We start from the raw sequence: 23050 nt of genomic DNA on the forward strand, positions 1-23050 counted from the left end.
GAAGCTTGAATCATGCATTTTTAAAATATGTTTGTTCCTTGATCATGAAAATCGCTCATGATGATTAGTGCACGCCAATTACCAAGACTATCGTCAAGGTCATATCAAAACCAGTTCAAACCCATAACAGATTGTTAAATCTGAATCGGACTCAAGGTTGTCTGATGAAGTACGAGTAGTGCAGTGCAATATAATTATAGTAGCAAGTGCAGTATGGACTTATGGATGCCTGAAATATATGAACAATTACGTAAGTATAGTTTTACAAAAACAATTAAATTCGTTCCATTTTTTTTCGCTGAAGATGAGAATTTAATCAAAATTAATCACGACAGGTCACGACCCTTCCTTAGATCACAGTCACACCATAAATCATAATAATAAAGTAGGTAATGCTTTATCATCCGGTTCACGGAAGCATGAGTCATAGCTTTATCCAAACATTCACTGATTATAAACTGAAATAAATGTTATAAACTAAAGAAAAACTGACCAAAGCAAGTTGCGATATCTGGGGGCACGGCAGTGCCCCCGCCAAGTCGAGCGCGAAGCAAACACTGCCGTACCATCCTTTACTGGAACCATTTCGCCGCATTTTCAGGCCCCTATTTGAGAACCTCTGCTTAAGACCAGAACGCAGACATTTTCGTCATCCAGTAAGCTATAATCACATACTTAAAATCCAAAATTTCAAGTCTGTAGGTCATTTAGTTCCGAAGTTAAGCGAAAGCAAAGTTTCGCATTTATGACACTCACTCATTATCATCAGAATAGAACTAGTACTTCCCATAAACTCAGAGAGCTAAAATTTGGTACAGAGTTAGGGTTTAATGGCCACATAAAGGGAAAACCTAAAAATATTGCAATATCAGTCACGTTTTAAAGATCTAAGAACTGCATAAGTAAGTTTGTAATCCCATATAAATATATGATATTACAAAGTTACTGTTGCAGTTCCTACAAATAGTAGGTAAAGTAAAGGTACACTACGATGTACGATGTGAGTATGAATGAAGATATGTTTAGTTATGATATGTGTATACATAGTATGGGTATGAGTACCCGAAAAGAAAGACTGCCTACAAAAAGAGATGAGATCCGATCAAAAACATTACATGTAAAAAGGTGCAAGTCTCGCAACGCTTGTACTATAAATAAGATATCTTTAATTTGTAATACATATAATGACTTGGCAATCGCACATAATGCTTTACTCGTACCGTACTCGTAAATATGTGTAATGCTCAAACTGCAATTAGCGCTAGTGTTATGTTCAATTAGAATTATTTTTAATAGGTGACGATGATCCTTTTGACATTATGCAGCCGTGCGATGGCCAAGTCATTATACATATTACAAATTAAAGATATCTTATTGATACGGTTTTAACACCCCCTGGCACTGATTAAAATAACCGACTTGGTTTCACATTACATCTCAAAACTTTTTTGTAGTAAAAGCGTTGCGAGTCTTGCACCTTTTTACATGTAATATTTTTGATCGGATACACATTACAGTTATAGCAACAAAATAGTAAAGTAGCTAGCCGCTACATCAACACAACTGACGTAATCTTATATCTATTTCAATAAGGTTCACAAGTGACCAGAACTGTATGGACGACGGTACAGTCGCCATCAGATATATCGGAGCGGCAGAGGTGCTCAAAAATATTTGAACACGCACTCTATCGCATTGACAATAGAGGCGTGTTCAGATATTTGTGAACGCCTTGGCTGCTCCGATATATCTGACGGGGACTGTACAGCAACACTTGACCAGAGGTAGACCATGTGTTTGAAACAAGGTATATTTTCAGTTAACCATGGGTAAGCCACTGGACTGGTTGTACTTAACTTTACGTGGCTGTAAAGTGAGCTGTAAAACAAGATACAGGAGGTAGTTTGATATGAATTGAGATTCTTCTACAGGGGGTGATGGACGAACGAGTAAACAGATCGCTTGTTGTCATTGGACGTTTGAATTTATTTTAAATTTGTGATTTTATAGAGTACGGTTTTATGAGTAACATTGAGCGGAGTCAGTTCGTAAATCAAAGACAATAGTGGACGTTTATAGACACTTTCCTCTTTGGATATATTAACATATGGAAAAGAGCCTAATCGCAATTTTATAGCTCTCACGTCTGTCATCGCTGAGTGATATTGGGGACGTGATCTAGGTAAATGATAGGGTCGTTATTACAGTGTGCAGTAACCAGTTATTCTTGTAAAAAAACCGGCCAAGTGCGAGTCGGACTCGCGCACGGAGGGTTCCGCACCATCAACAAAAAATAGAGCAAAACAAGCAAAAAAACGGTCACCCATCCAAGTACCTACTGACCCCGCCCGACGTTGCTTAACTTCGGTCAAAAATCACGTTTGTTGTATGGGAGCCCCACTTAAATCTTTATTTTATTCTGTTTTTAGTATTTGTTGTTATAGCGGCAACAGAAATACATCATCTGTGAAAATTTCAACTGTCTAGCTATCACGGTTCGTGAGATACAGCCTGGTGACAGACGGACGGACGGACGGACGGACGGACAGCGGAGTCTTAGTAATAGGGTCACGTTTTTACCCTTTGAGTACGGAACCCTAAAAAGGATCCCATCTTTGATGATTTCGTCAATAGCAAAGTGTGCTCGTAGAGAATGACGTTCAATTCAATTCAATTTATTTATTTAACGCAAAATGCAATTTTACAGGACTAGCCTAAAGCCCTTGCTACACGGTCGCCGACAAGCCCCTCAGACCGCGTGGCCTTGGTCTGGACGGACCGTGTAGACAGTTGTTTCCAACAAAATTTGACCAAAACTCACCAAGGTCAGACCAAGGACAGACGGTTAGAAGGCTTGTCCGCGACCGTGTAGCAAGGGCTTAAGTCATTACATTCCTTATACCTAAGTTCAATTATACATAATACTAATAATAATAAAATAAAACAAAACGTTTACATACATATCGGTCATACAATACATCAAATTTAAACATTTAAATCAATTAAATACGACGACGAATTAATATTGACGTTGTTGAGTAGTTGCTTTTAGTAAAGTGATAGCTGGACTTTACAAATATCCAAGATGGAATGCCGGACGTTGACTAAAGAATAGTTAAAAACACGTTCCAAGACTAGTTCTTCATCAGCTGCACACCTCCACGTTATTTCACTGCATTATAAGCTATCGATTAGATTCAAAATCTAGGCATACATAGCATGTCTCGTTGTATCTAAACCCATCCTAGACGTCATCCGGTGACATGGAAAGTTCGTGTACACACACATAATACATGAACAGAATGGTTCGATAGCCCGCGGGCGTCATGCACCGGAAGTGATCGCGAGCAGGATGACGACTTCCGCTTACACCGCTTCCGGTGCGGAGTAGGTTTTACACAACACAACCATCAAGTAACATAAGGCTGAATCTTGAGTTGTTGTTTCAGGTTGCCTCGTACAAAAATATTCGAAATAAACTTTTCAGTTAAATATTTACCAGTTTTAGACAGAAAGGCGGAGTTTGGTAAACATAAAGCTCAAATAACTTGTAAGATTAATCATAATCTTCCTCGCGTTATCCCGGCATTTTTTGCCACGGCTCAAGGGAGCCTGGGGTCCGCTTGACAACTTATCCCAAGAATTGACGTAGGAACTAGTTTTTACGAAAGCGACTGTAATCTGACCTTCCAACCTAGAGGGTTAACTAGGCCTTACAGGGATTAGTCCGGTAACCTCACGATGTTTTTCCTTCACCAAAAAGCGAATGGTAAATCTCAAATGATATTTCGTACATACGTTCTGAAAAGTTCATTGGTACGAGCCGGGGTTTGAACCAGCGACCTTCGAATTGAAAGTCGCACGCCGTTACCGCTAGGCCACCAGCACTCCTACGCGGTTTGCCTGCCATATCATAAAAAATATCATAACATTCATAACACATTTCACGTTTCTAAACACGTTCATTTGCTTTTAAACTGACAAAAGCGTAATGACAATTAATTAAACCGCACATTTTCCGCGATAATAATTTTATTATGATTATTATGAAACCTGAAGAAAGGAGAAGTAAAACATTTCAACACGTAACAAATGACACAAAAGCTTTCCCCGTGGTAACTCGTTGCCCACCGCCGCCATCTTGGAATAAAGTGCTACGTCATCGGATGACGACAGTATATTTATTGGAATTCTCGCGATAATTGTTACCTAATACTATACTTGGTCAACCAGATCTTGTCAGTAGAAAATGGCGGCAAATTTGAAAAATGTAGGCGCGAAGGCATATCGTCTAATAGAAAATTAGAATTTCGCGCCTTTGTCTACTGACAAGATTTGGTTGACCATCTATAAATAGAGTGATTCACTATTTTCATGCATAACCCCTATTAATTTTTCAAAATTCATCTGTTAACACGTGCAAAGCCGGGGCGGGTCGCTAGTATTATCATAAAGCTCCGCTGGACAGACGATTTACAGAGTCTAATTTACATAGCTAGCCTACGCAGCTAGGCCACGCTGCCCCTATACCTATACTATACTAATTCTGAGTACCTACACGCGCTAACTGTTGCGAGCAGGTTAACGCAAAACCTGGGCTCCTTTGGGGTTCATATTACAAGGAAAATGCTGAGATGAATAAGTGCGTCCAACGAGGCTGAATTAATTTAAGCGATCCTAATTGTAATTAGCTACCTCGCTCATCTATGATGAACTCCGAGATGATGAATGATCCCTAGGATACTGTATAAACGTGTAGTACTGACGTGACGTGACGTGAAACGTGTTGACTGCAAATCATCCACCTACGTGGTACATACCAAACCCCGTTATCAATGTTACAATTTACTGAAATAAAGTAACTAGGCCGAGAGAGTAGTTAACCAAACCCCGTTAGGTATATTGGGGACATTGGGGACTTAACTCCTTAGGGCCACTTGCACCATCCCACTAACCCGGGGTTAACGTTAACTGGTTAATCCTGGAGTTACCGTAGTTACCAATATAATTTGACCCTGGGTTAACGGTTTAACCGCTTAAACCCGGGTTAGTGGGTTGGTGCAAGTGACGCTTAGACTTTTATTTAAAAAAAAGAAAAGGGATATTTTTTCCAAACGAACGTGCTACTAATCTTGGAAATAATATATATTTTATATTTTTAGCGAAAGAGGTTTCATCATTTTTATTACGAGGAAGGATTCTGAATTTCAGACGTAATAACGACTAAGTTATTTTCCTTTGTTAAATCTTCTTCTTCAATGACGCTCGGTTTTTTGAAGGTATTTTATTTTTATTTTATGAGTTTCATGACAATTATGTAAGGAGGTGAAGCAAGGTCATGCGTATAGCTAAAAAAATTAGCAATTCTACTCGCTCTTTTTTCTTTTTATCAGATTTTCTTTGACCAGACAATTGTGTTACTCGAATGTTCATGTCAAATTTGATGTTATTTCGGAATGTCGTTTTATAATGAGAGCGTAACATCGAGTATGGATCAGGCATGTTGCGAATATCCGCATCCGCATCCGCAACCGCGGAACTTCCGCATTATTTTCAACATCCGCATCCGCATAAAATCGATGCGGATTTAATGCGGATGCGGATGTGGAACAGGTCGGTACAGGAACGTCTTAGCATCAGCGTAAGTGCTAGACTGCTAGGTAATTTAGTAATTAGCCAAAAAACCTATTAGAAATTAGCAGTCAAGCGTGAGTGGGACTTAATGTACGGAACCCTTGGGACGCGAGTCCGACTCGCACTTGGCCGGTTTTTTGAAATAAAAATGACTAAAATGTAATATTTGATGTTTTTTATGTACCTATCTTGACATCCGCATCCGCATCCGCGGATGTGAGCCTTTAAAAATCCGCATCCGCATCCGCATCCGCGGATGTCAAAAAATCAGCATCCGCAACATCCCTGGTATGGATGGCGGCCGCTAGGTTCGTAGACGCACAACTCTCAATACAAAAATTAATTCAGGATACCGCATAAGACCATAAAGTAGAGATGATTTTAAAAAGCGTATTATTCGCCGAGCAAGAAGCCATTTTATAAGTTTAATGGTTAGAGCTGTGTGTGCAGTTCCCATTAAGCAGCTTTACGACTTAATGTTATTCCCGCTGTATTCTCGGGACAACAGCTATTCAAGTATTCATGCTTATTTCACTGAGAGTGCGTGATTTCTTTGGCGGTGGTTCAAAGCACGATCATAAAATTATTCTACTTCAAGAGGATAATTGAAAACGGGAAGCCATCACGTATATGAACATATCACGAGGGCGAAAGGGGCAGACTAAAAATTAAAAACCGTGACCACTGGCTTAGGTGGAAATTACGAAAACCTGTAGTCAGGCGACATGGTGGGCAATTATATTTTGGAATAAACTGTATTCAATTGTTCAATATGCAATGACATTTGACATCATTCCCGTTTTGGTCGCTCTTTTGATATATTTGATAGGTAATCTTTAGTGTCTTTACTATGATATACTTACATACAGAATACAGATATGGCAGTTAAATTTGCCTAGCATATCTGCCAAAGATACATTTGCCATACAGCCAATCTGATGTGCATATCAGCACGTAGGTATCTTTATCTAATAATTTGCCAACCTCAATGACAAAACCTTTGTCCATATCGAAGTTAAAAGGGTTCCATCCAATCTCTGAGGGTTTAAAAGATCGAAGAAAAGAGGACAAGTGAAATAAGTGGATACCGCAAACGAGTTTAGGGTCCCTTTGTTGAGGACACCGATTGAAGGCGGTGCGACGTAACTTGGTTTAGGACACTTTCATATTGAAGTCTGTATTTATTATGCAAAGCTTTTAGAAATGGACAAGAGAGGTGGTTATACAAAAATATTACGTAGGTATTTGTACTATTTGTGTAGAGTTAGACCGAGAAAAGTCTGCAGCGATTTTGATAGCCCACGCAGTGCAAGTGTTATTTACACGTCATAAATTCATAGAAGTTTGACGTTTAAAATGACACTTGCACTGCGTGGGCTATCAAAATCGCTGCAGACTTTTCTCGGTCTGACTCTATATATATAACATTGCGAATTGTATTAAGTGGACTCATGCTTACGAGAGTATGTATCCACTTAATACAATATACGAATATAGAATACAATATAATGAGAAATATAATAAAAAGCTGTTTAGTATAATTCCTCGAGCTCGATTAAGAGTAACAAAATCAATTTTGGAACACAGAGGTACTTCCTGTTGCTTCCACCTGTGGCAAGCTTTACTCAAATCCCTGTGGACCCGGAATAATTCGGTTGGTAATTTGCCAATTCATTCGGGACGCCATTTTTATGAATTTCCGGAGATTCATTTGCATTTTGAATAGTTATAGGATGCATGTGTGTGACGTGACATGTGGAGGATTTGGTGATTTAATTATCTGTATAATATGTAAAATTTATTTATAAATTAATCATTATTTTAACCACATAAGATATATTATGTTCTAATTGTGACTTACATAATATATCACCTAAAATCGGCCACGAAGTAGTCTTAAAAAAAAATGCCATCGTCGAGAGCGCACTCCTCGAATAGGTAGCCTTGAGAGAGAGCCCACACTATTTGACTAGACGCCGACGCTCAAAAGACGCTAGTGTGGGGTAGCCCTTACCGGTTAATCCTTTTCTTCCTAACCTAATAACAGCGAAGCGCTGTTAGAAATCAACCATTTTTAAGTTACATCTAGAGTACATACATAAGCGTTACCATTTTTAATCCCGTTTACAAAAACATACTAAGCAAAATAACTCGAACACATCGAAGTAAAACCACCATAAATACGTACCTTCTACTTCGTATTCAAAGTGCAAACGGACCCCGGATTGGGCGAATCTTGTTTTCTCTCAAACCCCCCGGCGCAGAGTTAAAAGCCATTGAAAAAGGTTCTGCATAAAGCTCTGTAGGGAAGCCGTAATGCGTTTGCCTTCCCGCCGTGTAATGCCTTCGACGTATTTGACAGTTACTGGCAATGTTACTGGCGGACGCGTTTGCTGCATATTCCTATGCCTTTCAGACAAGTATTAACAGCAACACTCTTAACTGACTATTATATCGGTGGGATTTAGGCAGTGGGGAGACAGTCCTCTTTTCGGGCATTCTCGGCTCCGTTCGGCTCAATATTGCTCCGTTGCTCCGTTGGCACAACTTGACGTCCCTTTGCGTGCACGACCACAGATAAGATAATGACTTGAATTTTGACTACCCTAAATAGCCGAAAGGGATAGTACCATACATTAGAAAGGGACGACAGCATGATTCGTCCCTGAATCGCATTCAAACTTCGGTTTTGTAGGAAGTGTCCTTTCTGTACGGTAGTACTATTATTTATTCTGTGATTTAGGCTGCCTTTCCACTGAAGCGGAGATGAGAGGAGTTATATTGGAGGCGAATAGTTGTAATCCATATTTATCTTCCCCGCTCCACTGGAGTCAGACCAATGCTTCGTTGGTTGATGCACCTATGGTTATAAATGAAATAAAATAAATATTATAGGACATTCTTACACAGATTGTTTAAGTGCCACAGTAAGCTCAAGATGGCTTGTGTTGTGGGGGGTGGTTATGACTGAAATAAAGCGCTTTTGAGTAGGTACTATTCTAGCATCGTTGCCAAATATCGCTATTTGGGGATAAGGTCGTCTGTTGTTTTACCAGTGTACCTAATAATTGTGTTCATTTCTGTGTCTGTACTCGTATATTATTTGTGAGTAGATGTATTGTACATACAAGTAGGTATGTGTGAAGAGAAGAACATATTTCGACATATTTTAAAGCAATGAGAACTTTGAAGAAGATAAGGGCATATGAATCTACCCCAAAGGGTACTATTATTTCAATTCGATGTAGTCGAAAGGCTGCTGAATTCTGAAACATCAGCAACTATGTAGTTTATTAGTTTCGATCTGACCTAAAGATGTTCACTCGAAAATGTTCCCCCTTTGATCCAAGAATCCTTTTAATAAGCCTGCTTGTATTGAAAGTTGCGTGGAACGTGATCGGTCGCTAAAAGTCTGGGTGAGCGAGTTTTATACGAAATGAAGTATAAAAAGCTAGCTTAAATTTTCTAGTTATAAAATTGCCCGGTACTAAAAAGACCCATAACTTATAACACAACAAAGATAAATATTCCACGGATAACCATAGTTCTATTGCGCTTTTCTACATAATTATATAGCCCGGATTTGAATACCTAATGATTAACCCACAGAGGTAGGCGTTTTGGGTCCGAGTAAGGGTCCTGTAAGCCGCTCTAAGTAACTCTAACGTAACTAGGGTTCATTTATATAGGTACGGGAAGGGTCTTAGTGTAAACTTTACCATAGACCCTATTATTTTCAAGAGCCCCTGGCCTGTTAGGGCAATTTTACTTGGAAATGTGTTGATGGATTTATCAATTTGTAATTATATTATTATTTGAAATAAACTGATTTAATTTTAAATATCGTGAATGGTATATACTGGAAATAAGAAGTATAAGAAAAGTCATTTAAAAAATTTCTGATCTTAAATTGGTAAAACTGATTTGACATCATCTTTTTATTTCACAATTCAAATGTGTATAGGTATAGGTACCTACTAGGTATATTAAATATGATTGCTTTGTTGTAAGTTATTTTTTAACCGACTTCAAAAAAGGAAGAGGTTATTAATTCGACCCTTTTTGTACCTACCTATGTTAACTCAGAACTACGTCATTTCTGAACCGATTTGGAAACATACTTTTGACGTGATAACGTCTTGTAAATCGATGAACACCGGTAGCATGCACGAAAAAGTGTCACGTTGTGGACGGATCTCCATGGTAACGTTATGTACAGATCTCCATGGTAACGTATAAAAGTATGCAATTTTTCATCAATGTTTTCTTATGACGTTATCACGCAAAATTGTCGTCCGTAAACCGACTTTACAGAGAACCATATTTTTTTGTTTCAAGGTATATAATAGTCCCTAGTTGATCCCGTTTATGTCAAAACCCAGTTCTAATGATCCATGAGGAATCTAGAGATCTCCTCATATCTAATAACTAGGCCATACATATAACGATTTTAGTATTTTCATCAACAAACCAAGCATTTTCATCCAAAACAGTGCCATTTGATGAAGTGGAACTGCTGATGATGACCAGAACGGGACTGAAACAACGCATATTTCACTTTTGGCGATTTGTCGTCTTCGTTATGAGTTCTGATGATACGTTCCATGAGGTATAACTCTCCAAATCTTAATGGCTCCAAATTCAAACAGATATTTCAATTTCACAAACGCGTCTACCGCGATATAATTTCATTGTTTTTACTTTAACGGGTAGCTGCAATTTCTTTGTTTACCCCGAACATTTTTATAAAGTAATTTCGGGTAGTTTAGTAGTGTTTTATTAATATCTCCGTTGACATGATTGCTGGGTTGTCAGTCTTTCCATGACCATAGCTGGTGCAACTCAGCCGAAACGTCGGAATTTAAGGTAAAAACAATGAAATTATATCGCGGTAGACCCGTTTGTGAAATTAAATTTGTGGGACATGGGTTTCCTGTGAATGGCCGAAAGTCCGAAACTACTTAGGTTTCAAAAATGAATCTATATTTTACACGTATTTTTTTTTATAAATAACTGAATAATGTATTGATTAAATAAGACATCTAAAATTTCCACATTTAAGAAACTTTCTCTGCATACAAAAATATTTTTAGAGCCAAATCGTATAACGTTCTGTCTACAAAGTTTCATCGTAATTTCATCTTTATAAAGTAAAATGTCTCTGAACTGACACTACGAGATAAAATGTCTTATAATGAGATAAAAAAATTGTCGCATGAGACCTTTGGTATCATATATGTCACCGCAGGTAAATACCCTCGCTATATCAAACGGCGCCATTTCGTCTGTCCGTTTTGGCACTCATCCATCTGGAAAACATCGCATTGCCACCCTGTCCAGTGTCCACCCAATATCACATCTCACTGTCACATATTCATAATTTAAACCCTATTTATTGTTGTTGAAGGTTGAATTTCCATCTTACGTTTAAGTAAGATAGGAGGTTGGGAAGTCTCGATTTACGCACCAGTTTTTATCCGAGATTTGATCTTAATTTATTCTTTTTGGACCTTTTCTCCCCTTTTTTTCACGTGCCGGTGGCGTGGGGGGGGGGGGTTTAGATTTGACGATAACGAGATGGCTCGGGTGCGGAATCCTTAATTTGGTGTCGCTAAACGCACATTGGGAAAGGCCGTGGGTTTTTGTCAGGGTTCCAGAACAAGCTCAAAAACCTTCTTACAAAAGGGTTCATTTAAGAAACTCCACGAGTATGAGGATATGAATAGTGGTTTTTATTAGTCGTAATAATGGATTGATCCATTAACCATTATTCACTATTTACATCAGTACAGCAGTACTGATGATGTAGATGTGTATAGATCGGTACAACAGTACTCCGTACCGTACGTAAAGGCATTAGATTTGCGTCATAATTTTGTTCACATCGCCATACAGTATGTTCCACTTATCCTCGCACTTTTAAACGTCAAACCAAACTGCACCCTCAAGCCAGGGTACTTATGGCATCATCCGTAGCCAAATGGCAAAAAACGGAACCCTTATAGATTCGTCATGTCTGTCTGTCTGTCTGTCCGTCTGTCCGTCTGTCCGTCTGTCTGTCCGTCCGTATGTCACAGCCACTTTTCTCCGAAACTATAAGAACTATACTGTTGAAACTTGGTAAGTAGATGTATTCTGTAAACCGCATTAAGATTTTCACACAAAAATAGAAAAAAAACAATAAATTTTAGGGGTTCCCCATACTTTGAACTGAAACTCAAAAATTTTTTTTTCATCAAACCCATACGTGTGGGGTATCTATGGATAGGTCTTCAAAAATGATATTGAGGTTTATAAATATCATTTTTTTCTAAACTGAATAGTTTGCGCGAGAGACACTTCCAAAGTGGTAAAATGTGTGTCCCCCCCCCCTGTAACTTCTAAAATAAGAGAATGATAAAACTAAAAAAAATATATGATGTACATTACCATGTAAACTTCCACCGAAAATTGGTTTGAACGAGATCTAGTAAGTAGTTTTTTTTATACGACATAAATCGCCTAAATACGGAACCCTTCATGGGCGAGTCCGACTCGCACTTGGCCGCTTTTTACTTGATGCATTACTTATACTTATACATTTCCTAACAAAGTATGCAGTTCAGTGAATATTCTCATGACCATCTGATTCATGCATACAGATCGACATATCTAGATCTACGTAATTCCATTTGATATATGTAGATTTTACACTGCTTTGATGTCGGCGCAGCGCAAATATAATTTCACCCACGTGTCCAAACCCACTCAATATTTGAATATTCGTCGGATGCAACGTGAACCGGCACAAAACGTTTCTTTATTGCGAACTCTCTGTTTACCGATCTCGAGGAAAAGCCCTTTAGGTATTTAACGTACTGTCTTAAGCGATTAAAACACAAAGAAGAAGGTGCATCACTAAAATTTTGAAAGTTTTTCTGTACGCAGTGCGTACTGGAACCTTTATTTGTGTATTCACAATACAATAATAGGTACAGCCACTTAGTTTAATTGTTAATCCATTTAGAATTACTTTACATACGAGTACGTACACTTCGTAACTCGAGAACAAATATTAGTGATGAACACAAATATACTTACGTAAATGCCCCTACCAGGATTCTAATCCGGGACCTCCTGATTCAGAAAATAATAGAATAGAATAGAATAGAAAAAGCTTTATTCAAAAACGCTTAATTTAAACTTAACTAATAAAAACACTGACATAGATTGGTTATAAAGCGTTCCTGAAATGGTCTCCACTCAGCTTCATGTCGAGGAACCTTTGAAGTCCCCGACGCTGGTCTTCCGTGGAAACCCTTTCGAGAGAGCGTAACTATAAGCTATACAATTTAAATTAAATATAATACTACAGCTATACAAATTAAATTGAATATAATTTAGTTAAATTATTAAGACTATTGATCCACAATAAAACTGTAAAAACTATTGACCCGTATGATCTCACTGCAAGAGTTAATTATCACATTCCATCGATAACAGCTTCTATAGCAATATTACCAGACTGAACAAGTTCTTACAAAAGCCTGGCGTGTTTTTTTTTAAGTGTCATGTCACGGGATAAGATAAGACAGGCTGATAAAGCGCTAACTAGGCCCTTAGCGGCCGTTACTGGAAGACAGAGGTCGGGCCCTATACACTCTACACAGGGTCGCGTAAGGTAAACCGCACACAATGTGCTGACGTGCCACACGCGTGTGTAGAAATAACGGCATCAAAAGTTTGTCCACTGAATACCTATACTATACATATTCATTCCCAGAACGTACAAAATGTGGAATGAGTCCTTCTGGAGGCCAATTTGAACGTGTGTACACTTTGACTTCAAAACAATATCTACATACTCGTAAATGTATTATTTTATTTAGTTTTATCATTATCATTCGCGCGTCAACTCATTATCATTCCGGCAACTCCAAAAAGAAGTTAGGTTTTGATACTTATTTACGTCTTACTCGTAAACATGTTGATTCATAGTTGTATTAATCTGTCAGCTCCCAGCGGCTCATATTTGAGCCAGAACGCTTATGGGTGACGTAATATCATGGAATTCGACAGGTGGAGTGGACTATAGTAGAGTGGTTTTACGGTACCTAAGTAAGTATCTTACAAGTGTACGTCCGCCCCTAAACCCACAGGCACAGATAAAGGCCGAGATGATGGATAGCGCGGCAGATTATACAACGACAATGAGATCGTAATCACCTAGTCCTTGATTTATTACGATCATGTCACATCTATTGAGATATTAAAAAAGTTAGCGTTAACTTTGTCAGTTCGTCGGGTCAGTTTTTTGAGTTGAAGTAAATAGCCGGGAAATTGCTGACATGTGACTTTTGTCATTATCTTCCCAGGAACTTTGCCACTTAGGAAACCTGGGGTCCGTTCGGTAACCTAATCCCAAGACTTAGATTAGACCCTTATTTTTAGTCTTCAATAGGATTACTCCGGTTTCATCACGAAGATTTCAAATTTAACCCTAATTAACAGGGATATCTTAAAATATTTTTTGTTGGCCATTAAGCTACATCGAGGAATACAAAAAAAAATATATGCGACAAAATGCAAAAAAAATCACATCTTGCTTTCAGGCAGTAATGATTTTTTTCACATTCAGGTTTCAAGAGTTAGGAATAAAAACCGGTCAAGTGCGAGTCGGACTCGCGCACGGAGGGTTCCGCACCATCAACAAAAAATAGAGCAAAACAAGCAAAAAAACGGTCACCCATCCAAGTACTGACCCCGCCCGACGTTGCTTAACTTCGGTCAAAAATCACGTTTGTTGTATGGGAGCCCCATTTAAATCTTTATTATATTCTGTTTTTAGTATTTATTGTTATAGCGGCAACAGAAATACATCATCTGTGAAAATTTCAACTGTCTAGCTATCTCGGTTCGTGAGATACAGCCTGGTGACAGACGGACGGACGGACGGACGGACAGCGGAGTCTTAGTAATAGGGGTCCCGTTTTTACCCTTTGGGTACGGAACCCTAAAAAGGGGGAATACTTACCTTTAATATAATATTGGAAAATAAGATCCATGTCTACTTTAATTACAAATAAAAAAAGAATTTTTCAGTTTAAATGTTTTGTTATTCAAAATGACATTTTAAATGTTAACTGACCTACGGTTCAACCATTCTACGATCTCTAACATGTTCAAAGTTAATAAATATCCAGGAATCAATGTAGACTGATCAGAAATGATGTCGAGTGTAAAGACTGCAAAGTCTCGCGAAGCTCAAACAGCTCAGCACGTAATCAGGTCTAGATCTAGCTAGACTAGACTCATCCATCGCTGACCTACTTCGATACACATCGAGATAAAACCAGCACCATCTATTTCTCGGGAGAGATGAGCCAAGAAAATTGAATACCGTTGCATAATCTTAGATGTTTTTAATTTTACACTTTACCTTGGTGAAAATTGTACCGAGTATCTAAGCAAAACACAGATAAAGAAAAACCGTTTTAAGACTGGACGCGCTTCCAAAGCACCTACACTCTCATCTAAAGTCATTTTGTATTACGTAGACGCACACACACAATCAGGATAAAAGTTCATAAATGCGTTTTATAAGATTACTTTAGGTGTTTTTGGAGAAGCGCGCACTTCAAAAATAGTTTGTCACTAATTTCATTCTCGTTCACGCGCACTAATAGCAAAGCAAGTGAGGAAGTTCAAGCCTCTTAAACTTAACAGAAGTACTGTCCTAATTCTGGTTACGTTAAAATATATGTTGTTCATTAAATTATTAGTTACACTGCGTAACAAAACATAACGTTAGCAAATAAATCATTTGATGGATCATTTTAATCAATCAATTAATAACAAAACTCAATACAACTGTTGACGTAATTCTTTCGGCCTTTATCCTCCATTATATTTATTTAATTTATTTGTTTTCGGCAGAATCAACAGGCCGTGAAACAAAAATCAGTCCAATCAAAAACAATTACAAACACACAACAAAAACATTACAATTTTAAATCTGTCACCGAATAATTTGGTGAAACGAGGGATGTAAACCGAAGGTACCTACGTATACACGGGTCTCTAACAACACTCAATTGTGCAAATTGGTTAAAACGCATGCAAATATGAAAATTCGTGGCAATGATAGAGTTTATGTGGCCCGCTCCTCCCAGACAATAAGTTGTTTATATAATTTTCTATCACGAGGTTAACCCCTTTCGGATAAAAGTATGTAACTGAATTATACACCTTCCGAAGCTTTTCGTTAAAAATCACACATCATACATCAAACGCAACGTTCGGTACGAATTTAAAAATGAACGGGTCGTTTCAGCCGTTTGTCAGAGGAGGCATCTAGAGCAAGGCAGAGCAGCGTCACGTTGAAATGCGACGGGCGGAAAATTTGCCGCGCTCCTGCTGTGGGATCACCAGCGCCTTTTGTTTATCGTCTATTGTTAAGAATTATTCATGATACTTTATTATGACGGTGTTTATTCAGTTAATAATTGTAATCTGCTGTATTCTGATTTTGACAACAGAGTGTCAAAAGTGACGTGTTTTGTGGGGAAGAAATGTCACTTTTGACACTAACAGATCATATCCATCTAAACCAGATCTAATTCATAACCTGTTTTGAAAATCAATCTCCCTATACATGCACTTTTAAGCGGCCCACAGATTACCAGTTCGCCGGACGATATCTGTCTGTCAGTACTTATTCGGAACTGTCACCTTTTGCGTTTAACTGACAGGCTGATATCGTCCGGCGAACTGGTAATCTGTGGGCTCCTTTATAAGGATTTTGCCTAATAATATTGCCCCCGTTTTTAGGATTCTGCGTACTCATACTCAACTAAGAACGCTTATAATTTAGTATGGGCCCGATTCGGATTTTGAAATAGACATCTGTTAGATGATATCTTTTAGACATCGCCAAGATACGATAACGATATGTTTAAGATCTAACCTGTCAAATTTGACATTTGCGCGATTATACTCTTGAACGATTTCCACTAGATATGGCTTAGAGATCCAATTCACATCTAATAGATATCTAACTCTATCTAACGTAAAGTGACATTGGTTGCCCGAATTGCGTAAATAGTTGAAATCTAAACTACAACGTATCTAGAATGGATCTAGTACGTGTCGTCTCTTGTGAATATCTTGAAGTTCGAATACGGCAGTACAATAACTAAATGATATAATTTAGATAAATCTCTGATGTCCGTGTACGTTCTAATTGGCCTGTTGATCTTTTCAGTATTCTTGTTGAGTTCTGTTTTCTATTTCAGGTACTAAAGTATACAATAGTTGTTCTTGCATCCATATGTTGTCAGTAAGTGAAACAAAGCGAAAGCGAAAATATACCTATTTCATCTTTATTGTCTGTTTTATTCAGCTGTGTTTATTCTAGAAAATGCAATCGGATGAGTTAAAAAGAATAAAAGAAAAAAGCGGCCAAGTGCGAGTCGGACTCGCCCATGAAGGGTTCCGTATTTAGGCGATTTATGACGTATAAAAAAAAAACTACTTACTAGATCTCGTTCAAACCAATTTTCGGTGGAAGTTTACATGGTAATGTACATCATATATTTTTTTTAGTTTTATCATTCTCTTATTTTAGAAGTTACAGGGGGGGGGGGACACACATTTTACCACTTTGGAAGTGTCTCTCGCGCAAACTATTCAGTTTAGAAAAAAATGATATTAGAAACCTCAATATAATTTTTGAAGACCTATCCATAGATACCCCACACGTATGGGTTTGATGAAAAATTTTTTTTTGAGTTTTAGTTCAAAGTATGGGGAACCCCTAAAATTTATTGTTTTTTTTCTATTTTTGTGTGAAAATCTTAATGCGGTTTACAGAATACATCTACTTACCAAGTTTCAACAGTATAGTTCTTATAGTTTCGGAGAAAAGTGGCTGTGACATACGGACGGACAGACAGACGGACAGACGGACAGACAGACAGACATGACGAATCTATAAGGGTTCCGTTTTTTGCCATTTGGCTACGGAACCCTAAAAAGGCAGCGTGCGTATCGAATTGAAAGCCAGTCTCGTTTGTAGCGGTATTTTTCATTTACCTACGTTCGTAATTTAAACAAACAAGTTTAAAGAGAACTGGAATTAGGTAACGATTTCCTTTGGCGAAGCAGCTCAAACAAAAAGTTAAATGGAAAAAAATAATTTAATATACAGGATGTTGCCTGTAACACGAGCAAATAATTAAAACATACTTACTCCTCAAACTATAAAACTTTTGTATCACTGCTTTAAAAAATTATGAATCCTTCAGACTGCATCTTTTTCATACAAAATAAATATTGCCTTCAATGTCTGACATCAGTGTGTTTGACGTTGCTTGTCACGCTTCAAACATAACAAAATTTGCAATACATTGCGTCTTAGAATAAACTTTAAAGTGTAATAAAAATCAAAACATAAGTTATTTTTAAAAGTTGCTCAACAAATGTTGGTCAGTTTGAGGAGTACAGCCTACAGTTTAATTTATTATTACTGTTACAGGAAGCTTCCTGTACCTATAGCATTTTTATTATTATCTAAATTAAATTTTGAATATTTACTATTATATATATGTATATCGAAGCGGCCAAGGTGATCACAAATATCTGAACACGCCTCTATTGTCAAGGCGTTAGAGTGCGTGTTTAGATATTTTTGAGCCCCATGGCAGTTGCGATATAAATGTACCACTGGACTGTACCAAAGGCCAATGTTGCATTTTCGCCGAAAAGCGATATGACAAATCATTGATTCGATTTTCATATACCGTATATCTTGATTAACATTTTTTGTACCTGTTTGCTTGCAATTCGGTAGGTAATTCAACACAGAAGACGATATACTTTTTGCAGTTGCCACTTTTTATAGCAACTTCATTGATTTCAGCTTCAGGGGCCACTCGTGCGTAGCGGGCAGTGAAAGTGCTCCAGTTTTCAAAGTGTATGACAATTTCGCAGTGTCCGGCACAGCTCCGACAGCCGTGATCGTCTAGTGGTTAGGACCCTACGTTGTGGCCGTAGTAACCCAGGTTCGAATCCTGGTCACGGCAGTGATGATACACTGTCACGGCGGAGCTATTTTTTTAGGAAAGAAAAAATATTCTAATAAGACGGATATTTTTTTTTACTCGTAATATATTCGGAGCCACTTTGTCTTGTAGATAATACATACGCCAACGTATATAGTATTTTCCAGCTTATTATATCTCATTCTGAATTTTGTCACTAGAAATGTAAATATCTTCCTACCAAACTGTGGAGTGTGCACGTCCTGTGGGCTCTAGAAGTCAAGTTTCGCAATAATCCTCGTGGACAGACCGCAGCAGAGTCATTAAGGGCGCAGCTGCGGTCGCTTTGTACGAGGGCTGCTTGTTCTTTGTTGGCAACTGATTGTCGAGTTAATACAACTTTATAAGAAAAACTTTATTATTGAGTGTGCTAGACACAAGTTGAAGTTGTAGGTAATTGGATAGACTCGGACCAAGCTAACAGACGGATTTTTCTGTGTCATGTCATCACAAGTGCCAAATTGTCTCTCATCTCTCTATAGTCTAGGACAAGCAAATGTCAACGGATTTTTTTTAAAGTTAGGTACTTAATGTATAAAGTCATTTATTCATGTAGGTTTTTTACGATCTCTTTTGAGTCGTCGAAAGTACATTATAAATAAATTAGAAACAGACGTTAACTAAATAACGTCAATATCTGGGTGACCGAGCTTCGCTCGGAAAACATATAAAAACTCGAAAATGCGCGTTTTCCCAGAGATAAGACCTAGCTAGATCGATTTCTCGCCCCCGAAAACCCCCATATAGTAAATTTCATCGAAATCGTTAGAGCCGTTTCGGAGAAGGATGATCCTAATGGCGGTGGGCGCGTGGGGGTAGTACCTAGATGTATTACTTCACAGCCAAAATAGTAGGTATGCTACCAACTCATGAAATAAACATTCAGATTCGTTAACCATACTAGTGCCTACTATATTTCAGTACTAAATAATCAAAACGACCAATCACTATTCCAAAATGATTTGATTTAAAATAAAAAGATCACTTGAAATCGTTCAAATCTTTATTTTACAAAAGTAAGCTTCTAATGGCACATAAGAAATCAAAATAACACTTGGAAATAAACACTTAGCTAAACGGTTAAAGAACGTCAGAATCTATAAGCTTTCAGAATAATCCTTCAGGTATAAGCCTTCAGGAACGTAGTGAATTAGGCACGAGGTATGGCTAACGATAACGTCCGATCTCTAGCGCGGTCCGATCAAGAAGAAGGAAGCCAGTTCCAGCGGCGGAGCCAACTGCTCCCGCCTCCAATTCAAGTTGGTAAACCTGCCTGACCAGTCTACCAACATAACGACAAAAATGCCTGATCGTGCCTACGTTCACTCAAGATACACATCTTGACGTTCTACGTGGCCTTCTACCTGTCGGCTTAGTTCAACAATACGCCAATAGATGGCGGCGTGATTCACTACGCAACTTTATTATTTCGTTACAAGCAAATAATACGTAGCCAAACATTGCTAATCGACTTTATACAGGCGTTTAAAGCTATGAACTGTAACACTGCAATACGTCCTTCTGGTGTCTCGCTCCGACATATATATATAAATAAATAAATATATAAATAAACAAGAATTGCTCGTTTAAAGGTATTAGATTAGATAAGAATATTACATTTCTGGTAGTTGGGCTTTGGCACAGTGCATTAAAAATATTACTCGGACTTATCGATCTTCCTTGCTCTAAACTAAAATATAAGAACGCTGAATATAACGTACATTATGTTTGAAATAAAATGCCAAAGAATTTCCATGACAAATTTAGAAAATTACAAAGAAATTAAGATGTTTCAATTGAAAGGCTGCCGAATTTGCCGATGTACCTACTGTACCTTCTTTGTAAGCATTACGAGGCCTTTTCTTTGCTTTTCTGCAAGCAGCGTAAGCCATATGTTGAGATGAAACGAACTTCTCATACGACTTTCTGTACGTGGGACAAGGTACTCAAGCAGGCAAATATATCTGCATAATGCGGCGTTACGTAAACGCAGGTATTTGTGACCGTGTAGGGGTGTGCTAATGACGGTAATGTTACCTAGGAACTAAACATTTTAAAGCGAGATTTTTAATTTAATACTTAAGTTTCTTGGGCCAGCCGGTGTAAAATTGTGGTGTAACGTACGAGTAAACAAATGTTAGGTATGTAATCACATCGTCATCATTGCAAGATTAGGGTTTGTAAAGTTTTTTAACCTTTTGATTGTGTATTTCGAAGCAGTGTGGTATTTAAATCTATTGGAGTCTATTTCTACTGCTAATTTTGAAATCGCATTGTTTAAAAAAAAAATTAGCAGTTTTAGACGTAATACTATAACTTGAATGACATACAAAATTTAAAACAACTAACTAAGTGCTTTGGAGCTTTCATAACATATGTGATTAATGTGATATTTCATAAGATTTCGAGAATAAATTCTAATTATTTAGTGTGAGTTAGGTTAAAATAATAGCATTCAGTAGGTAGTGATTAAAAATATGATCTGTGTATTTATACCCAAATATTTGTTAATTAATCTGTCGGTAGTCGCGAAAATGACCCTCCTCTCCTACCCGCAGATTGTAATGATAAAAGAGTATAAATAGAATGTACCATGGGGTGGAATACTCATTCTCGCTTGGCGCTGGAACGAGTAACACTAAATTTAGCACGAAGGATACGGCTTGTTAACTTAAGATTGTTTAAGAGTGTACGTCAACGTAACTTCAAAGTAAGAAGTCGGAGTAAAATAAAAGTATTGATTGTACCAAGGACTTTGATTCATCACACATAGCTTGAAATTACTTACCAACATAAAGAAAGATTGAAACCTTAATTCATTCATTATTTAACTGCAACGCCAAACTATAGCAAATACATTTGGAGCACTTTCCGTTAGAGGCTCGGTATTGTGCCGCCGTTTTATTGAAAGGAATATGTTATTTCCCCGATTTACTACGTCGCCAGAATTATTATGTATTATTAATCCTTACGAGAATTCCTATAAATGTACAGGAAATAATTCAATAGGGTTTCGAAACGAGAGTCGCTGTATTTCCTAAAGCGAAAAATGAACTAAAGTCGATGTTAATGTTACTTATGAATTGATAGCACTATTATAATGTGAAGGTACGTAATAATAGATAATCTAACTAAATTTTAACCATTTCATCCCTTTTATCCATCGTCTCACAAAATGTCAACCACTATGTCTGAAAGTGAATTAGATTACCTATCTTAGTTCGCAAGTCTTTTTACGGCACTAAATTAATATAAGTAAGATATTTTTGTTCCGTGCTGTTCTAACCTAACTACTAGGTAAGTATGTATATTAAAATGCCTTATTTGGCTATAGTTACTCGCAGAGATGCGATTTATTTGAAATACTTCTATTTAAAATGCAAATACAAAATGCAAAATACCTATTTTGTATTTTGCATTTAAATGCCTTTTAGTAAAAACCATTTTTTATTTTATTTGAAATACTTTTCGAGACGTATTTTGCATTTTTAATATTCATTTCAAAATGCAAAATACTTTGTGATTAAGTTTAGCCAACATTACCAGTCAAACAAAATGAAATGAACGAATGACGCTTGTATTGCCGAATTTGACCGATAGAGGCGCCTGCTAGCGCCTGGCGCCAGCGCCAGGAGGCCGATTTTTGAAATTCGACCGCTCGATTTCGTGTATTTCGTTCAGTAATATCTCCACTACTAGGCATGTAAATTCTACTAATAGAATCAAAAACTAGTGGTCAATACCACTAAATTCACAATTTATATCGCTCGTATTTCAAAAATCGGCATCTCGCCGATTTCCACCGATTTTCGAGTGACGAAATCGAGCGATCGAAATTCAAAAATCGGCCCCCTGGTATTGTTAAAAAGCGTAATAAATAAAAACTGATGTTTTTTCACTTTTTAACAATACCAGTCCAGTTATTAATTAATAAAAGAAAAGTGTAATAATAATAAAATAAGAACTAGATGCACAATCAACCGAAATAAATGGCCACACAAGTCACAAAATGGAGCCATGGCTCTCTTTTCGTTAGTCTAGTTTTTTACATTATTTTAAGTGAGTATTATTTCCTTTATTTATTTCTCTTCTTAGGTTGGTTTTTTACAATATGTATATAAAATTAAAATATAAAAACACTTACAAAAATAATATAAAAAAATATTATAAACACATTATAAAAAACCTAACCAGCACCCAAGGCCCAAGCTGCCGGTGGTCAGGGCCGCAGAGAGAGGAACCGACGGACTATTATTAATACCATAACAGAATTTATTGATACGCGTACTGATAAATATGACCAAAATGTCATGCATAAGGTGCCATGCCATGATATT

General features: G+C 37.4%; 1 non-coding gene across 1 annotated transcript; it reads left to right on the top strand.

Annotated features, from left to right (window-relative positions):
* Positions 1-18623: 18623 nt before the first annotated feature.
* Positions 18624-18695, top strand: Trnah-gug (transfer RNA histidin (anticodon GUG)). Its single transcript has one exon. It is a non-coding gene; the product is annotated as a tRNA-His (tRNA).
* The last annotated feature ends 4355 nt before the right edge of the window (positions 18696-23050 follow it).

Source organism: Cydia amplana, chromosome 4, assembly GCF_948474715.1.
Source record: "Cydia amplana chromosome 4, ilCydAmpl1.1, whole genome shotgun sequence".
In the NCBI taxonomy this organism is placed as follows: domain Eukaryota; kingdom Metazoa; phylum Arthropoda; class Insecta; order Lepidoptera; family Tortricidae; genus Cydia; species Cydia amplana.